This window comes from Pinus tabuliformis, chromosome 1_2 (assembly GCF_031772625.1).
Source record: "Pinus tabuliformis cultivar Carrire ecotype Pingquan chromosome 1_2, CPIR1, whole genome shotgun sequence".
Lineage (NCBI taxonomy): Eukaryota > Viridiplantae > Streptophyta > Pinopsida > Pinales > Pinaceae > Pinus > Pinus tabuliformis.
The window spans coordinates 954,191,264-954,209,970 of record NC_142298.1 but is presented as its reverse complement, the minus strand read 5'-3'; the positions used below and the strand labels follow the sequence as shown (position 1 = coordinate 954,209,970).

At 37.1% G+C, this 18,707-nt stretch overlaps 1 pseudogene; it reads left to right on the top strand.

The window, feature by feature from the left end:
- Positions 1 to 10,337: 10,337 nt before the first annotated feature.
- LOC149209126 (trifunctional UDP-glucose 4,6-dehydratase/UDP-4-keto-6-deoxy-D-glucose 3,5-epimerase/UDP-4-keto-L-rhamnose-reductase RHM1 pseudogene) overlaps positions 10,338 to 18,707 on the top strand; it is a 55,112-nt pseudogene continuing 46,742 nt past the window's right edge.

The window sequence follows — 18,707 nt, the reverse complement described above, 5'->3', positions numbered from 1 at the left end:
AAAGAAAACAACTTTAAGATCAAACTTTGTTTAGCAGTGGGTTATGTTCATACTGCTTGCTGACGAGTAAGGACTAGGAATTTTCATAAAACAAGGTTAAACCAATAAGTATATATTATTGTCCAAGTTTCAGGGTCAGGGCATGCTGAGGAACACTCGTGCATTTCAAGAAGATTAGAAAACAAGGGCAAGAGTAACATCATTAACATTGTGCTATTTCCTTTGCACTTGACTTTGGATCACTCACTTAAAATATGGCATTTAACCTTGAAAATAGTAAATACTTGCAAGGAAATCATGAGGGGGGTTGTTATGTTATGCCCTTATAGTTCCACAATATTTTGTGGTTAGCCTCTTGCATTTCATGTTCAAAGGTTAATACTCACATTTGGTAGCCATGTTCAAAGGTCAATAGTATGTATGTAAGTAGTGATGTTCCTTTTCTAATCAATCTTTGGCCATGTTTTCACGGGTTACTAAACTCTTCGATTAAGAGGTTTTTTGGTCTTGAAAGAGGCCAGGGAGTGTATTTATGTGAAATGGAATCCAATCATAGGGATTTAATCCATATAATTTTATAATTGACCAACGTACTAGTGTTTTGAAAGCATTCCTTGGCTTGATTACTGAATATCAATAAATTAGGGTTTATTTACACTCTTACATTGAATAGGGTAGAGTAAATTAGCGACAGTGGATAGAATATTCACATTGCGATGGGATTTAGCATAAATGATTTGAAGTTTTGTCACAATATCGATTAGTGATAAATGATACATCCGGCATTAACTTAGCATCATCCCTAGATTTGACGTTCACCTCTGCTTGCTAGATCTTTTCTGTGTCTTGCATTTTACATCTCACACAAATTTTCAAGGCATTTTTTCACACTATACCTCCAAAGTCCAACCTACGTATCATTTCACGTGATTAACAACATGTGAGTTTGCTTTAAGTGGAGGGTGGCCTTTTTAATTTCTATTACCAAAATGTTCCTTGAAAGGGAAGACTCATTTAAAAATAGCATTTGGAGGGATGATTTATAAACTACAAACTTTGGAGGGATCATTTAATCTACAAACTTTTAATATCTCATGTTATTATTTGTCAATTTAAAATAACAAAAACTCCAACAGAAGTAGAGTCAGTGCAATAAAATCCAAAACACTAAAATTGATCTTACAATCATGTTAATCGTTTCTGGTGACGCTGAAACACAAAATTATTGGTTAAAGTAAAACGTCAATCGTTACGAGGCACTATGACCAAAAAATGGAGCACGTGGAACATAATCTTGATAATATGCATAAGACAACATATTCATTTTGTTAAATTTTCTATATATATGAATAAGATATTCATTATATATATATATGATAATTTTTCTATATATAGATAAGATATCATGTTCATTTTGTTAAATTTTCTATAATATGCATAAGATACCATTGGGCATTGTGCGTCTATGGGACAAAAGGAATGCCTCAGGGTGGAGAACAAAAGAAGGCAAGGTGCAGTTCTTGAAAACAAAATTTTAATAGTAGACCATACACCAGAGATTTGAGAATGATGGTTGAAGCGAAAATAAAAGAAACATAATAGTTTGGGAGTTGGATGAGTAGGCATTAGATGTTATATGTTTAGATGTAAATATTTTTTAAATTTAATTTTCATTTTTATTAATAAAATTATCAACATTTTTTTTAAATAAAATAAATAAATATCTATTTTACCATATAAATTAAAATAATGATCTCCTAATATATTTAAATTTAATTAATAAGCAAATAAAAAATTTATTATTTACAATATAACAAGATTCTTAACCATGAATAGTCACCCGTATTTTACCATGAATATTATTAACTTCTAAATATGCTTTATTAAAATACAATGGAAAAATACCATGGTTTATCAATTCCACATACCAAAAACTATAACTCACTTCAAAATATAAAGAAATTACCATGGGTCAATGTCAAGTCTCACTAGCAGAATCCATTGAGGATGGGCCTCCTCAGCAAAGTGACCCAGGATCAAACCTCACGGGGCGGGGTTGTGTCTCGTGTTAGGGGGAGGAGACATGCTAAAAAATCCAGTTGGCTAATGGTTGGTGTGGCCCAGGCTGGGTGCGATCCCTAGGTGACTCTGACAGATTAGATGCCCTTGGGTCGCATCTCCTCAAGCCATGGGTCAAGCCTGGAGGATCATAGACAACTTGACAAAAAACAAAAAACAATAGCATGGGTCAATATCATGGCTTATCAATGCCTGTTGCCCAAAAACCATAACTTATTTCAAAATCATTTTATTTTAATTTTGTTTATATCATTTGTTAAGTTAAATCTAAAAACAAAAAACTATGGGGGAGATCTTGTAATAGTGTAAATATTTGTAAACATTTACATGTGGGCTCAATTAAAAAATAATATAAGGTTAAAAGTAATTTCATTATGTAAAGATGTTGTAATGTTGTAAACATTTTGATTTGGCCAAATTAATATTAAAAAAAAATAATAACAAAGTAACAATAATAATTATCAATAAAAAAAATTTGCTTCATCAAATTACCTATATATATATATATATATATATATATAATATGATTGTAATTATAATTATTAATAAAATCATTCTAAATCTATCTTAACTCTCAATCTACCGAGCACTAATAATGATCAAATCTCTTGAGAAGCAGACCCCTTTTAGAGTGAAAAGAGATTTTATCCCTCTCGGCGCTTTGTAGATCGAGAATTAAGATGGATCTAGGTTGGTTATAAATATACAAGAAACATGTCTATAATAGCTAGTGTGAGATAACTTGGAAATGAAGAAAAATGGACTTGAAAGTCTTTCTTGTTTAACCTTTTTTGTGAGGGGAGAAACTTGCATTGAATTTGAACATTGCCCTAACTTTCATGTTCTCAGAGATAGTGTTGTTGAATAATATGAGATTATGAGAATGAATGAATTGATGTACGCATCATTAAACGAAGGAAAAAAAAAGTGTGGCATAGCGGGGAGAGAAACAACTATAAAAAATTAAAGAGAACTAATAAGGGCATCTATATGGTTCAGAAAGGTGTCAGAGCTAGGTTGTAATTGTTAGTTCGGAAAGAGGTGTTGGAACTAGTTGTAATTGTTAGTTTGGCAAGCTCCATGCATTAAAGTACATCAATAAAAGGCCCTTCAATCTTATGGCATTGCTTAAGCGAGAAAAAATTAATTATTAAGATGAAGATATGCTTAAACTAAACTTGCATTCAAGGTATGACCATATTGTAAAATCTTACACATCTTCCAACCTTGAATTCTTGGTGAACACTTCCACTTCCATGTCATTAAGTGGGTGTGACACTTTAGTTGTGGAACTTTGGATCACTACATTGCACCGCATCTAATCCTACATTGCACCCTCATTTTACCCTATCCACATATTGGGTTTTCCCTAACAAGAAGGTAGACAAACAATGCTTCAAAGAAGGAGATCCAATGTATTCTTATGGTAGACAAATGATGCTTCAAAGAAAGTGACCAAATGTATTTCTATGGGTGGGTAAGCATGTCACAACAATAAAACAAGTAGGTAGATATAGGGCATTGAAATATTCAACTACATGGAATATCCAATGTGAGTTAGAGTGGAGTAACCAAGTAATCTATAGGCATTTGAGACCTTGTTTCTCCCATGATGGGGTGACAACAAGAAGAATTTGATAATTTACAAAAAATTATGACATGGGAAGAATCCTTTAGCTTAGTGGGGCCTAATACTCTATGAAAATATTGAACATGTGTTCTTTGCTATGATACATAATTGAGTTATAGTATCTGACTACCAAAGTCACAACCACCAAAATTTTCTTCAAATATATTGAATTTACAGTATAAATATTTTAAGGTACTCTCTTTTTTCCACCTACCTCCCCCCACCATCTTCAATCAGTGATATGCTATACCTCTACCCCCATCCTCAAGCAATGACATACTAAACTGCATGTGAAATGTCACAATGAAAGGGATGATGGTCTCTGTCTATGTGGATACCCCCACCCCCATCCTCAAGTAATGATATGCTACGCCACGTGTGAAATGTGACAATGCACAGAATGATGGTCTCCATCTATGTCAATTGTTGAAACTCAAGGAAGAGTTCTCCATTATAATATATATACATGTTGTAACATAATTTGACACATTGTTTAATAGGCTTGTTAAATTTATGTAAATTCCATGTTCATTATCAAATTAATTTTCCAAATACATCTTAAAACTCAAATGATGCCCTATAACACATTAAATTCTAGGATTTCTTGTCATTGGTTTCTTGCAACATAAATGGTAGTGTCTTCAAGGTATTTTTTGGATTCAAATATTATAGCTATGTAAAGAATTGTAGTTGAATATTTTGGTTTGAAAAAATTATACATATAGACATGTAAGTGAATATTCAATAAAAACCGAAAATGAGAGGGGCGGCTAATGGGAGATTGAAAAGCGTGATTAGAGGGACTGGGATGTGTGGCTCTGCAACTTGATATTAGGGTTAGGGTTTTGACGTTGGGCACCATGGCAGGACGCGCAGGGGGGAGTGATGCTCCCTCCTACAGTCAAGTAGTTACAGACAGAAGCAAAGACGTTGGAAAGAAACATTTCAAGAAACCGCTGGAGAAGACTACAACTCATGAATAGGAAGGGGAACAACAGGAAGCCAGTAAGGAACAGGATAAAGGGGGTAGCAGTCAAAAACCCACTTCTATAAAGACAACTGGGGTCTGCAAACCTAAGTCGAACATCATTCCTCGGGTCATCTTGAGCGACCCAGCGATTCAAGCGCATAGGGATCATATGACGGAACATGCGGTCATATGAAAATTCATGGGGATATGGCCGACGGAGAGGGCATTGCATGTATGGATAAGGAGCCACTGGAAGCCAAAGGGGGAAATACATCTTCATCTAGGATCTAAGGGCTTCTTCACAGTAGTATTCACAAGCCTAGAGGATAGAGATAGAGTGTTCAAAGGAGGACCATACTTCTATGCTGCGGCAGGCCTCTACATGTGGCCATGGATGATGAACTTTGTTCCGAAATGTGAGACATTTACATCGGTACTGTTATGGATCAGACTATACTCCCTTCCTCTGGATTATTGGCTACCGGAATCTCTGAAAACAAAACAAGCTGGGGCATTTTCTAAAGATCTCATATGCAACTTTGAAAGGAAAATACAGCTCCTTCGCCTGGATATGTGTGGAAATGGACTTATCTGGAGCACTTCTGGATGTGATAATTTTAGAAGTACATGATGAAGAATGGGTACAGGTAATGGACTATGAGCACATCCCATTTAGATGTCGCAAATGCCATGAGCATGGGCATCTATATAGAGACTGCCCAAAAAACAACATGGAGAGAAATGTGAAAACCATGGTGGATAAAAATCCTGAGGCTTCTACCAAGGTTGGGGAAAAGGGAAAGGCAGAAAGAGGCTGCAAAAGAAGATCAGTGAGGAAAAACAACCAAGCCACAACAACTTCAAAATCCTAGAAGAAGAAGAAGGAAACAAAGAAACAAACCAAGAAATGGAGAACATTATCACTGAGAAGGAAAGAGATGAAAGCATGGAAGATATCATAGAAACCATGATGGAGATAAATAAGGACCATGAGATGACTCCAAGTGAGGCAGGAACAGAGGACCATGAACTACAAGAGATTCTAGATAGGGAAAATATAGATCTAGAAAAATTTCTGGAACAAGGAATGACCAAAGGAGTGGACTCCCTGCCAAAAGAGGAACATGACAAGGTTCAACAACTCTTCCTATGGAGATAACAATAGAAAGGAAATGGAATCAAAATAAATCATGAAAGCCAGGAATATAGAGGGGTCAAAATGATGGAGGAGACATAGGCACAATCTCCAAAGAACCCAGGCAGGAAAGGAGGAAGGAAAAAATAGAAGGAGTTGTTGAACGAATGTGGGAAACTATTGATTAACTCAGGTAAGATGAAAGAGCTTACCAGTTACTCCTTTACTAATCTTTCTTAATGAGGCTTACAACGTGGAATATCAGAGGCATAAGAAATAGAAGGAAACATAGAAATCTCAGTAATAGAATAAAAGAAGAAAAACCAAATACGGTGTTTACTTAGGAGACAAAATGTTCGAAGGAGAAGATTAGAGAAATACATAATAAATGGTTAATCAAGTATGAGTATCTAGAGTTTAAAGCAAAAAACTCAGCGGGGGGATTCTCACACTTTGGGATCCACAAAAAATTGGAATCCTAGATGCTGAGGCATCTAGGAACTATCTTTCTTTCGTATGTCAACCTTTAGGGGATAAGGAGATATACATGATCATAGATGTCTATGGCCCTCAAAAGAAAGAAGAAAAATTCAAGCTTCTTACCTCCCTTGAGGAACTAAGAGCAAGATACCCTAATATGCCCTGGATCGTTGCAGGAGATTTCAATATGATAAGATCTCTTACAGAGAAAAAAGGGGGCATCAGGCAGCTAGGTAGAGACTCCATGGCTTTCCAGAACTTCATAATGAACATGGGGTTAGTGGACATGGAAAAAATAAATGGGACCTTCACCTGGAACAACAAGAGGGGAGGGGCTTCACAAGTCACCTCTAAATTGGATAGATTTATTATCTCAGAGGAACTCTTTCTCTAAGGCCCTACCATGACAACTTCTATTCTTCCCTTTGGAGGTTCAGACCATTGGCCTGTACAGCTGGAAGCCACTTTCATGGGTACACCAAGAAACAAACCTTTCAAGTTTGAGAATGCCTAGCTCTCTCACCCTGAATTCAATAGTAATATTGACAAATGGTGGAAAGAGGATCTAAACATTCAAGGCACTAGAATGTTCATGATCCAAAAGAAACTTAAACATATCAAATCCAAGCTTAAAGGTTGGAACAAAAAGGAATTTGGCAATATCTTCAAAGCCAAAAGAGAAGCTGAGCAGAAACTCCAGGAAATCAATCGGATCAACATTGTAGAGGGCTTTACCGAGGAGTGGAAAAATCTAGCTGAATCTTTGCAGGAAGAATGGGAAGATCGGTGCTTGCAAGAGGAGATCTTATGCAGATAGAATTCAAGGATACAATGGGTTAGAGATGGAGAAAGAAACACGAAGTTCTTTCACAAATCCACCATGGATCACAGGGCACACAACAGAATTACAAAGCTCAAAGACTCTCAGGGGAGAGAATTTCTCTCTCACATAGACATGGAATCTCTCCTTGTACAAAATTTCCTCAGTATTGTAGAGGAGCCTCTAGAGGACAGATCCAGGTTCATCAACCATTTCACTCAGTACATCCCCCAACTGGTCACCAAAGAAGATAACCACAATCTTAATAGGTCAGTGTCAGAAAAAGAGGTTAGTGAGGTGATCAATGAAATGCAAAATGGAAAAGATCCAGGCCCAGATGGGTTTAATGTAGGCTTCTTCAAAACATGTTGGAAAATAGTCAAATAAGATATTTTTGAGGTGGTGGAAGACTCAAGAAGATCCAAAAAGGTTCTGAATGCGTTTAATGCTTCCTTCATAGCTTTGATCCCAAAAAAGGAAAATGCCATGACTCCGGATGGATTCAGACCCATAGCCCTATTTAATGTGGTGTATAAAATTATTTCCAAGGTGATAGCCAATAGACTCAAGCCACTCTTACCAGCTCTCATCTCAGAGGAGCAAACGTGCTATGTGTAAGGAAGACAAATCCTTAATAATATTATCCAAGCTCATCAGGTGGTAGACTCTCTCAAAAGCAACAAACAAGCTAGTATGATCATTCAATTAGATATAGCGAAATATTATGACAAGCTAAGTTGGTCTTATATAAGGGAAGTTCTAAAAGCCTATGGCTTCGATGAAAACTGGATAAGATGGGTTATGGCACTAGTTACTACGACTAGTTTCTCCATCCTGCTTAATGGCGCTCCTTCAAGGCTCTTCACACCCTCCAAAGGTCTCAGACAAGGAGATCCACTCTCACCCTTCCTCTTTGTTCTCATGATGGAAGGGCTTGGTAGAGCAATCAAAATACCTAATGCTGAAGGAAGAATCCAGGGCATCAAACTCACCTTGGATGGAACGAAAAACACACATCAGCAATTTGTGGATGACACAATGCTGCAGGGCTTACCCATAGTCAGGGAAGCCAGAACGATCAAACAAATTTTGAATGACTTTGATATGGTTGCTGGCACAGAGGTAAGCCTCAACAAATCAAAAGTTTTTTTTCTTTAACACTGACATTTCTATTCAAAGAAATATCACCAGAATTCTTGGGTTTCAAAGGTACCAACTACCTTCCAAGTATCTGGGCATACCTCTCACAGATAAACCTCTTAGCAAGGAATTGTGGGAGCCAATTATAAATAAACTACATGACAAGATCCAAAAATGGACATGCCGATCTTTAAACTTGGCAGGGCACCTTGTGCTCACATAGGTTTTCCTGCAGGCCGTTCCCATGTTCATGTTCTCAACTCTTCCTGCTCCTAAAGGAGTCAAGCAGTAGATTAGGAGCATACAAAGGGACTTTATATGGGGCAAAGGAGAAGTGAAAAAGAAATGGGCTTTAGTAGCCTAGGATAAGATCTGCAAACCCAAGAGCCACAGTGGCTTGGGGCTTCATGATCCTGAAATCATCAACATGGTTTTGGGAGCTAAACTCTGGTGGAGATGGATCAAGGATTTGGAAACTCACTGGGCTAAGCTTTGGAAACAAAAATATGCCAGGAATTGGCGGGAGAAAGATCACATTAGAATGTCAGGGCACATTAAGGGCTCCCACATTTGGAACCTTGCCTAGGAAAATAAAAATATTGTTCAGCAACATAGTTTCTCAGAAATTCGAGCTGGGAACCTAGCACGCTTTTGGGAGGAAAACTGGCAGCAAGAACCTAACTTGTTTAAGGATGGATTAGCAGCTCTCAAGAATGACACAGACAACAAAGGTCTACTTACTGTAAAAGACTTCTGGGACCAGGAAAGGAACAATGGAAAATGGAGAACTTGGAATGATCTAGGCCACAATGAAGAGAGTCCTCTGAGGGCGCAGGCAGACTCTCTTACCCAGGATCTAAAGAATAAAAGTATTCTGGTATCCTCCTTTCCTAACCAACTAAGATGGGGAAAGAACACCGAAGGAAACTTTAACCTCAAAGAAGCTAAACAGGTAGTAACAATATTTAACTATCACAATCCGAATCAAGTTTGGAAGAATCTTTGGCAAAGCCCCCACTGGATGAAGATAAAATTATTTATTTAGCTAGTTCATCAAAGGAAAATCTTAACTTGGGAGAATCTCCTAAAGAAAGGCTTCACTAGACCATCCAAATGCTACCTTTGTGATTTACAAGAGGAGATGATGGATCATCTTCTTAACCTCTGCCCTTTCACCTCCATCATGTGGGAATGGGTGGCCTCAATCTTTAGGCACACTAATAGGGACAAACTTAGCATCTCCAACACTTTGAAGAATTGGAGGAAAAACTTCTCAACGAATGAAATTATTAATAGAGCCTGGACCCTGGTTCTAGGCTTTATCATCTGGAATGTCTGGAAAGAGCACAATAGTTAGATCTTCAAGAACAAAGCAAGCTCGCCCCAGTACATAATTGGCCAAATTTTAAGGCAGCTCAAAGACACAGTCAGTAGGTTGTTGAGGACACTTCCTAACGACCCTCCTCTACCCCAAAATGCAAGTATTCTACTACATTTGGGTCTCTAGTCCATAAGCCCACAGGGCACTATCAAGGGAGTGAGCCAAATAAATTCAGATATAAACATTTGGAAGCCTCTTCCTTATGGTTTCTTAAAGGTCAACATAGATGGAGCATCTAAGGGCAACCCAGGGTTAGCTGGTTTTGGAGGTGTTATAAGAGATGAACAAGGGCAAATAAAGAAGATCTTTCATGGCCACTTGGGGAAGGCCACTAGTAACATGGTGGAACTCATGGCCCTAGAGCAATGCTTGGAAATATTGGTGGATTCTGATTCACATAATGTCATCATTGAAGCAGATTCAGAGTTGATTATTAGAGTGGCCAAGAAGATATGCAATGGTACTTCACCGGATAAAGTGTCGAAACACTGGAGGCTCTAGCAAGTCTTTCACCATATCTACTCCCACCTGAAAACCTTAAAAACTGTATTCTTTGTCCATGTGAAAAGAAAAGCTAACATGGTAGTAGATTGTTTGGCGAACGAAGGATGGATTAATAAGGAAAGGGACACCCGGCACGTTTGGGAGTTGTTACCCCTAGGCAAACTGTTAGAGGATTGTCTCTATTAGGCTACCAAAGATATGGAGCAATGGGAAAGGTTGAGATCAGTGGAGGAAGACCAAGGATACAGTGGTGTGAGGACCGATTCTGGAAGTGCTGCAGGTTTGTCCATTCATTGATCACTGTATGGATCAATGGTGACACAATGATTCAGCGAAAAGTAGAGAAACTGGGGTTTAAGCCTAAATACATCGAAAAACAAAAGATCAATGGCGTAGGGAGGAAGGAACATGAAGCGTCCGATGGGTTAAATTGATGGTCATTGCTCGGCGGAATTACGAGAAAGTTAATTCGCAAGGAAGGGGTTTCTCGTACCACAAGTGGTATTTCGGAAGGGGTCTGAGTGGTAACCGGTATTGAGAGGAAGGCTTCCATTTCCACTCTTCAAGTGACACGTAGCAGCGAGAAGGAAAGAGGATACCACTTTTCGGGTGGGTAATCCTCGAGCTACTTGTCCACCCGAAATCTGCGTGGACCGTAGGATCCACGAAGGGTAGATCAATGGTGGAGGGTCGATTGTGCAAGTGAAGGGTTAGATGTGATTATACGATTCAACATTAGCCATTGAGTATTGAATGAGTTGGACGAAGGATCTCAGGCCGATCGGTGATCGGGGTTGGATGAGCGCAGTGGGAGGGCACTGTACCGGGAATGAGGACCCACCATTTTTATTTATGGTCACGAATGTGATAATTTTGAAATCCGACCTTATCGGCTACAGGTTGGATTTTGTGTATTACCTATGTTAGCCTTATCTCTCAATAGTGGGGATGGTTCCAAGTTTTAAAGGTTTTAAGCCAATTCCGCTTCAGTTAGGTCATGTGGACCATTTTTGGTAAACACAAGGAAGTTTGGTTTACCTTGTAAAATATGTAATATAATTGTTTCAGTTAATAGAAATCTCCATTCTCACTTGACCAAAAAAAGAATATTCAATAAAAACCAATAAATTTTTGGTGAATTTTAATAGTTTAATTAGTATATGTAAAAAAACACAAGTTTTAATCAATATTCATTTCATGAAAATTTCATTGCTAAGAAATACTTGATTTTATTTTTAATTGCATTTTTTTGTTAAATAGCATGTAATGAAAAATTGAATTTGATGGAAAAAAAAATAGACTTGATCTTTATCCCATCAAAGAAAAAAATTATTATTTATTGATATATGCAAATTTATACCATTTTTACCTTGTACTTCTCAATCTAATGTATATATTAATAGAAACATTATTATTCTGACTTTTTAAAGTTGGTAAAAAATTATATATATATATATATATATATAAAGAAAGAAAGAAATTAGTAATTACCCAATTATTTTTTAAAGTAAAACTACAAACAAAATCACATATGGAGAAAACATTTGACATGGTCCATCCCATAAAATATAAAATTGACAATTAAAAATATATTATATATTTATAACAATGAAATAACAAAATCTTCAACAAAATTAGAGCCATCCCCATTAATGAATGATTTGAAGTTAAGCTTACAAAGGTGTCTAATACTTGGAAAAAGCACCAATGAAAACTAAATAGAGAACATGCATTGGGATTAAGATAACAAACCCAGAGAAATGATATGATAATAAAAAAAGATATGATCTATAAACAATAATTTATCCGATGAGGTTGTCATTTTTCATAATTAACCATAAACTTTGATGGTAATATATGAGGGTGAAGTTCATGAAAATGAAGAGAAATGGACTTGCAAGTTTGCTTTTCTATGTGGAAAAATTTAATTAAATGTTTCTTTAGGGAGAAAACCACCACTGCACCTCAAGATTTCCATGACTTCCATGTTAGAGTTGTCATAATGAAAAAAGAGGAAGAATGGATATGTCTGTAATAGTGGACAATTTGAGGAGGTAAAGAGGGAGAAAGACATTTTTAGATTAGTAAAAATGGAATGGTGCTCATGATTTCATGAAGATGATTGAGAAGGGCATGGGGATGACTATCTAATTGTTTTTTTTATAATATTTATATGTTTAAACATATGAATGAAAGTGCCTCTCTCATTTTCATTACATGCAATTGCTTTTGAACAAATTAATAATTAAATAAAATGATGTGTTAGTGATTTGTGAAAATTGTTTCTAATAATTCAGAAACAAAATGGGAATATAGTTTTTTAATTTATTTGGTTTTAATATTAATAATATTAATTTAAGTTAAATATTTAAAAAAAAAACCTAATAATTTTAATTTCAACCTATGTTTTTGAATTAAAATTTACATTTCTTAATAATATTAATTTCTTGCAATTATATTAAGAAATTTTAATATAATATACAACATTTTTTTTTTTAGTTTAAGATGTAGTTGTTTGTGATTAAGTTAATAAACACATATACTATTAATTAGTTTAAGGGGTTATTAAAATCAATTTTGGTTTATAAATTGTCATAAATATTTTATTGGAACAATTTGTCACAAAACAATTAGCAATACTTTGAAATTTGTTATTACTCAATTTATTTCTTAGATTCCATATTTGTTATCACTAGCTTAATGCACAAATTTATGAAAATAGCTAAACTGAAAAAATGAAAGAACAAGAAGATGAACACACTTTCCATACTACTAATCGCAATATGAATCCTAAGAAGCTTGATACTAGAGGAAGCCTAGCTACACGGTCTTTACTATGATCCACTCTCTTTTCTGTAGTGATAAAAATGTAAATACAAAGAAAGGGCCACTCACTGTGGAGTTTCCTATGCTAATATGCCTTAAATGGTTGTTATAGAATATTGTTCCTCCCTTGTTATAATCTCAAATCCTTCTCCTAGATGTTTCACTTAACTCGGGAAAAAATACAATGCTAAAAGAATGGAACCCCATCTCTTCTTGATGGTTTAGTATTTGACATGTTTTCATAGCTTCTTTGGTTTACGGTTTTTGCATGCCTAAATTCTTAAGTAGTGTTAGGTTTTTGGACCTCCTAAAATGTTCTTGAAATTCAACACATGAATATACTCACATGTGAGTAATGGTGTATAATTTGACATCCACTTAATACCACGGTGATCAACAAGGCAGGTCAACATGTGTGAGGCACAACCTCCACATACAAACTTTAATTGAGGTGATTTTTACTTTGTGTGTAGAACAACATGGAGGGTTTTGAAGCGATGCATGTAAAATTTTATCCCAAGAAGTGTTGTTTGACACATCCAAATGGGTTTGGAAGGTTTCAAACCCCAAATATCCAAAATGGGACTTGCCACTACAATAGCCACCACAAGACAATTCCTCCATCTTTTCCACTTAGAAAATACTAAGATATATGACAAGTTATATAATGATCCCTTCCATATCATATCTCCCAATTTAGGAAGGACTTTCATCCCTAAAAGTTTTTATTGAATAGGGTGATAAAATATGTTCTCTACCTTATCACTTAAGCACCATTTTTCCTTGATTAGTTCTCCTTTCAACCCAATTTACCAAACATCATGTTGCACTTGTCTAGTAGTTTTGGAATTAGTTTTCAAAACAATACCTTGTGTCAACTCTAACGAATATTTTTGTGCTAAGTTCTCTGTAGTAGGTAGGGCCCACTCATTAGTTTCCTCAAAAAGGTTATACAACAAAGTCCTAATTATTGCTCACCTTCTCAAATACCTCAAAAGAATCCTATGACCAAGCTGCAATCTTGTTACTAGGATCTTATAACCTTTCTTTGTTCAATTGCAACAAAAAATTTTCTTCCACCTTGGATGTTTGTTCAAAGAACATGTTTGTTTCCAAAAGTGCACCCAAACTTGTTCAAAGAACATGTTTGTTGCTTCTTGTCCTTTGATGGTATTCCCAGAAGGCATTAAAATGCACATATTGTTGAACCTATCAATTACCACAAACAAATAATAATGTGCCTTCTTTGTTGTTCGAAAATTTTTGGCTTGATGGGGCTTGAACCAGGTTTAGCTTTAACTGCGCCAACCAAAAAACCCTACACTACTGGCCCTTTTGGAAACAACCTGCGTAGTGCAGGATATAGTCTCACCCGAAGCAGTATTGGGTGATGCTAGAACCAGGTTTCTGTATCCAAGGGTCTGTGTGATGTGTTTCTTTTAGTCTCTGAGGCTTAGATTTGTCTTCACGCAACTCTAATCCTTTTGATGGACAATTGTTGTAATTCAATCTAAACGACTTCTAGATCTTCGCGAAGGTACTTAATTGTACTAATCATGCATAAACATTATAGATATACCAGTTTTGCATAGTAAATACACATTAATTCATATAAAGCAGATCACAGAGTGAAGATACATAAACTTTAATAGAAGTAAATAACAAGACTTAGATGCATCATAATTGTCCCAAAATAATCTTTATTAGATAAAAGCGTTCAAGTACAAACTTCTTCTCCCTGTGCACTCAGCTGCAGGGGCCCGTGCACTCAGCCTACGAACTTACCAAGGTCTCCACACACTCAATTTCAGGAGTCTTCCCCTTTTGCCTAAGTATAGGAAACAAACCTTTCTTGCCTTAGCACATTTCCTTTACAATGATTCTTCGACGACTAACTGATCCTTAGACTTGCTATGACTCAACTACTTATAGCATTTTCTTTACAATACCATGGTCTGTGGACCATGGACGGGTCTCAAAACAACTCTATCACCTACCCACCTAAGGGACTAAATCCCCTTTGACTTCTACTAGCTTTGCACTCCACTTTGCACATTCCATGGAGACTTTACCTTCACTACAAAAATGTATTGCAAAAATGACTCAAAAATTAACAAAACTGACCCTAGGGATCCCTTCCCAATAGGTCCCCAACATAAATCGAGTGATTCACCCTCAATTCACTCAACTGGTGCCTTGATCTTGTTGTGGAGGTAACTGAACTCTGCTTTCAACATTGCCATGTCAGTGTTATCCTGGATTGCTTGATGGCTTGATGGGGTCTGACCTAGGTTCAGCTTTAATTGCGCCAACCAAAAAAACCCTACATTGTTGGCCCTTTCAGAAACAACCTACGTACTGCAGGCTGTAGCCTCACTCGAAGTAGTATTGGGGGATGCTAGAACCAGGTTTCTACATCTAGGGGTTTGTGTGATGTGTTTCCTTCAGTCTCCGAGGCTTAGATCGGTCTTCGTGCAACTCTAATCCTTTCAATGGACAACTATTGTAATTATATGTAAATGACTTCTAGATCTTCACAAAGGTACTTATTTGTAATAATCATGCATACCAGTTTCACGTAGTAAATACACATTAATTAATATAAAGCATATCACAGAGCTAAGATACATAAACTTTAATAGAAGTAAATAACAAGGTTTAGATGCATCAGAATTGTCCCAAAACAGTCTTTATTAGATAAAAGTGTTCAAGTATAGAATTTTTCTCCCTGCACACTCAGATGCAGGGGCCTGCACACTCAGCCTACGGAGTTACCAAGGTTTCTGCGCACTCAGCTACAGGAGCCTTCTCCTTTCACCTAAGTACAGGAAACAGACCTTTCCTGCCTTAGCACCTTTCCTTTACAATGATTCTTCGACAACTAACTAATCCTTAGACTTGATATGCCTCAACAATTTATAACATTTTCTTTACAATACCATGGTTCGCAAACCATGGGTCGGTCTCAAAACAACTCTATCACCTACCCACCTAAGGGACTAAATCCCCTTTGACTTCTACTAGCTTCGCACTATGCTTTCCACATTTCATGGAGACTTTACCTTCACTACAAAAATATATTGCAAAAATGACTCAAAAATTAAAAAAATTGACCATAGGGACCCCTTCCCAACATGCCCCCAACATAAATCGAGTGATTCACGCTCGAGTCACTCAAATGGTGCCTCGATCTTGTTGTGGAGGTAACTGAACTCTACTTTCAATGCTGCCATGTCAATAGAACCCTGCATCATGGCCTGTTGCACTTCCTCTACCAAATTTTCTGTAGTCGGGCCCTCCATCATGAGCCACATTGTCCTCTGTGTCTGCTAGAGTGTGTTATAGACATTTTTGTACCTTACAGCTATAAGCATGAAATGTCCATAAACCAAGGGATCCTAAGTCTCTAAAGATGTTGTTCCAGCTCCTAAAGAAACAAGGTCAACAAATGACAGCTTCTCCCAGAAGTTCTCCACCAGAAACTGCTCAAAACTAGTCAAATCAGGATCAATTCAGAGGCTCCACTAGCTGCCTGCGTTGCAAAGCACCCAAATACACTGGCTAGGTGCGTTGCAACGCAGGTGGATGCACTACCAGGGTGTGTTGAGCGGGAAATGACAAATGGCAAGCTCATTCAACGAGGTGGAAAGACACTGGAAGCTTCCAGAATCTTCTCCAATGACACTTGCCTCAATGAATTCGACTAGTGATGAGTAAGAGGCTCTCAACCTCCAAGTGGAAGAAAGAAATGACAGAGAGAAGCCACAAGTCAAAACATAAGCTGACTCATCCTCTCTGCTTACATCTATATATGGGTCTCTCACCCAGAGATCCAGGAGGCTGGAATTTTGTAATTTGCAGAGAATTGCTGTTGGTTTGAGATTGAGATTAGTACATTGGGTGATTTATGCTTTGTTGGAGGAGAGGAAGGGATTCCTTTGCTGGGAGATAGATGCTGGATCGAGACTCACTTGGTTGTATCTCCTCTTGGACTTTCTTATCATATCAATAAAACTATTTGAGTTTCTCCTATATGCTTGTATATCAATGATGCTTTGTTATATATGCATGTTTAGTTTATATCTGATCCTAAACTAGTTAGGAATGTAAATATATGTATTTTGTGTAGTTTTCCTCTCTTGTGATCTTGCAGGAACTTGGTGAAGCTGGACCAGTGAGGGAGCAGGCAGCGGGAAACGAACAAAGAGAAGAGCGAGTGGATCAACAAACTAGGGAAAGACACAGGTTAGTTACATCCTTCCTCTTCGTTTACATTTCATAAAGAAGAATACGAAAATAGTTTTCCTTGTTTGTTGCTAAGGCACTATCACACCTTAGAGTGGGATAGCGGCATTCTGAATGGATATTTTTCCCAACAACAAATTGGCGACTCCACTGGGGATCATATCTAGTTAGTTTATTTGTGTTTCCATTGTTGTTCTTCTCATAAACTCAGGAGTGCCGAATCGAACTGCATTTGCCATTTACAAATGCAAAGTAGAGATCTGCTACTCTAGTCCATTCACTGGGCCTGTTTATGATTTGAACAACTGATCCACAAATTCTTTAACTGCCCTTTGTGATAGATCTTAGTCCTCCTTTAAATCATCCCTCTAATTGTACCTAATTGATAGCTTTTATCCGGCCAAAAACCGTAGATTAAACTGCAAACCGTGACCCAGAACCCAGAGACAATTCTCGTTTCTGCTTCAGCACAGGCTCTGTGAAGAGGTTCTGCATTTCAACATAGGTCCCGAGAGGGCTACCTGTGCTGTAATTCAGTTTCTCTGTGCAAGGGGTGCGTTGATCAGCCTTGGCCTTGTGCAGCTGTGGTTCCCTGCTTCTTTTTGCTTAGTTTTATCTCCGATTTTTGCAGCCTGTTATCAGTGTGTGTACCTATCTGAAAACCCCTTTTCTCTGCCTCAATTCCGCCCCAGTTGTATAAAAGAAACTGTATTTGTTTTTTTGTATTTGTTACATCATTTGCAGTTTCCCATTACAAAAGTAAACTAGTCATACTGTCGCCCTTAGATCTGGACCTGTCGTAAGTGTCGTTTCGATCTTAGGAGTAAGTTTGTTTGCTGTTGACAGTTGATTACGCTTTTACTTTTGTCTTTTGGTTTGAATTTGTGAATTTCTAGTGTCGAAACAAGTGTTTACTTCAAAATCATAAGTGTCGTAATCGTCTTTTTGATTTCAAAAAGAAGCTTGTTTGTGTTTTCACTTGAAATCGAATTCAAAATTTGTACAACAACTTTCTTTTTAGGCATCAATATTAAGAAAGTGAAAACAAATACATGCATATGTGCATTTGCATTTTGACAGATTGTATGGATTGATTTAGGAAAAAGTGCATTTACGGTGTGCTCTATGCTCTTTGAGAAAAGATTGTATCTTTCTTTTCCCCTTGTAGCTAGGATTTTCATTGTTGAAAAGATATAAAAGCTTCCTTATCATCTTTAGACTGCATTTAGGAATTGTATATACATCTCGTGGTGATCCAAAAAGGAAAACTTCTAAGAAAGATCAACCTAAAATAAATTGAATGAACTTAACAACGCATTGGAATTTAACGCACAACATAGAGGTCTAGGCTAGAGACATGTTTCGACGTCGTAAAACCTGGTCACTGGTCGCCTCACTGATGGTTGGGTGATTCCTCCTGAGAGACGATAAGTGCCAGTACGGATTGTGCTCCCACGTACCGTCGAGTATATATTGGGAGACCCCTATAGGCATAAA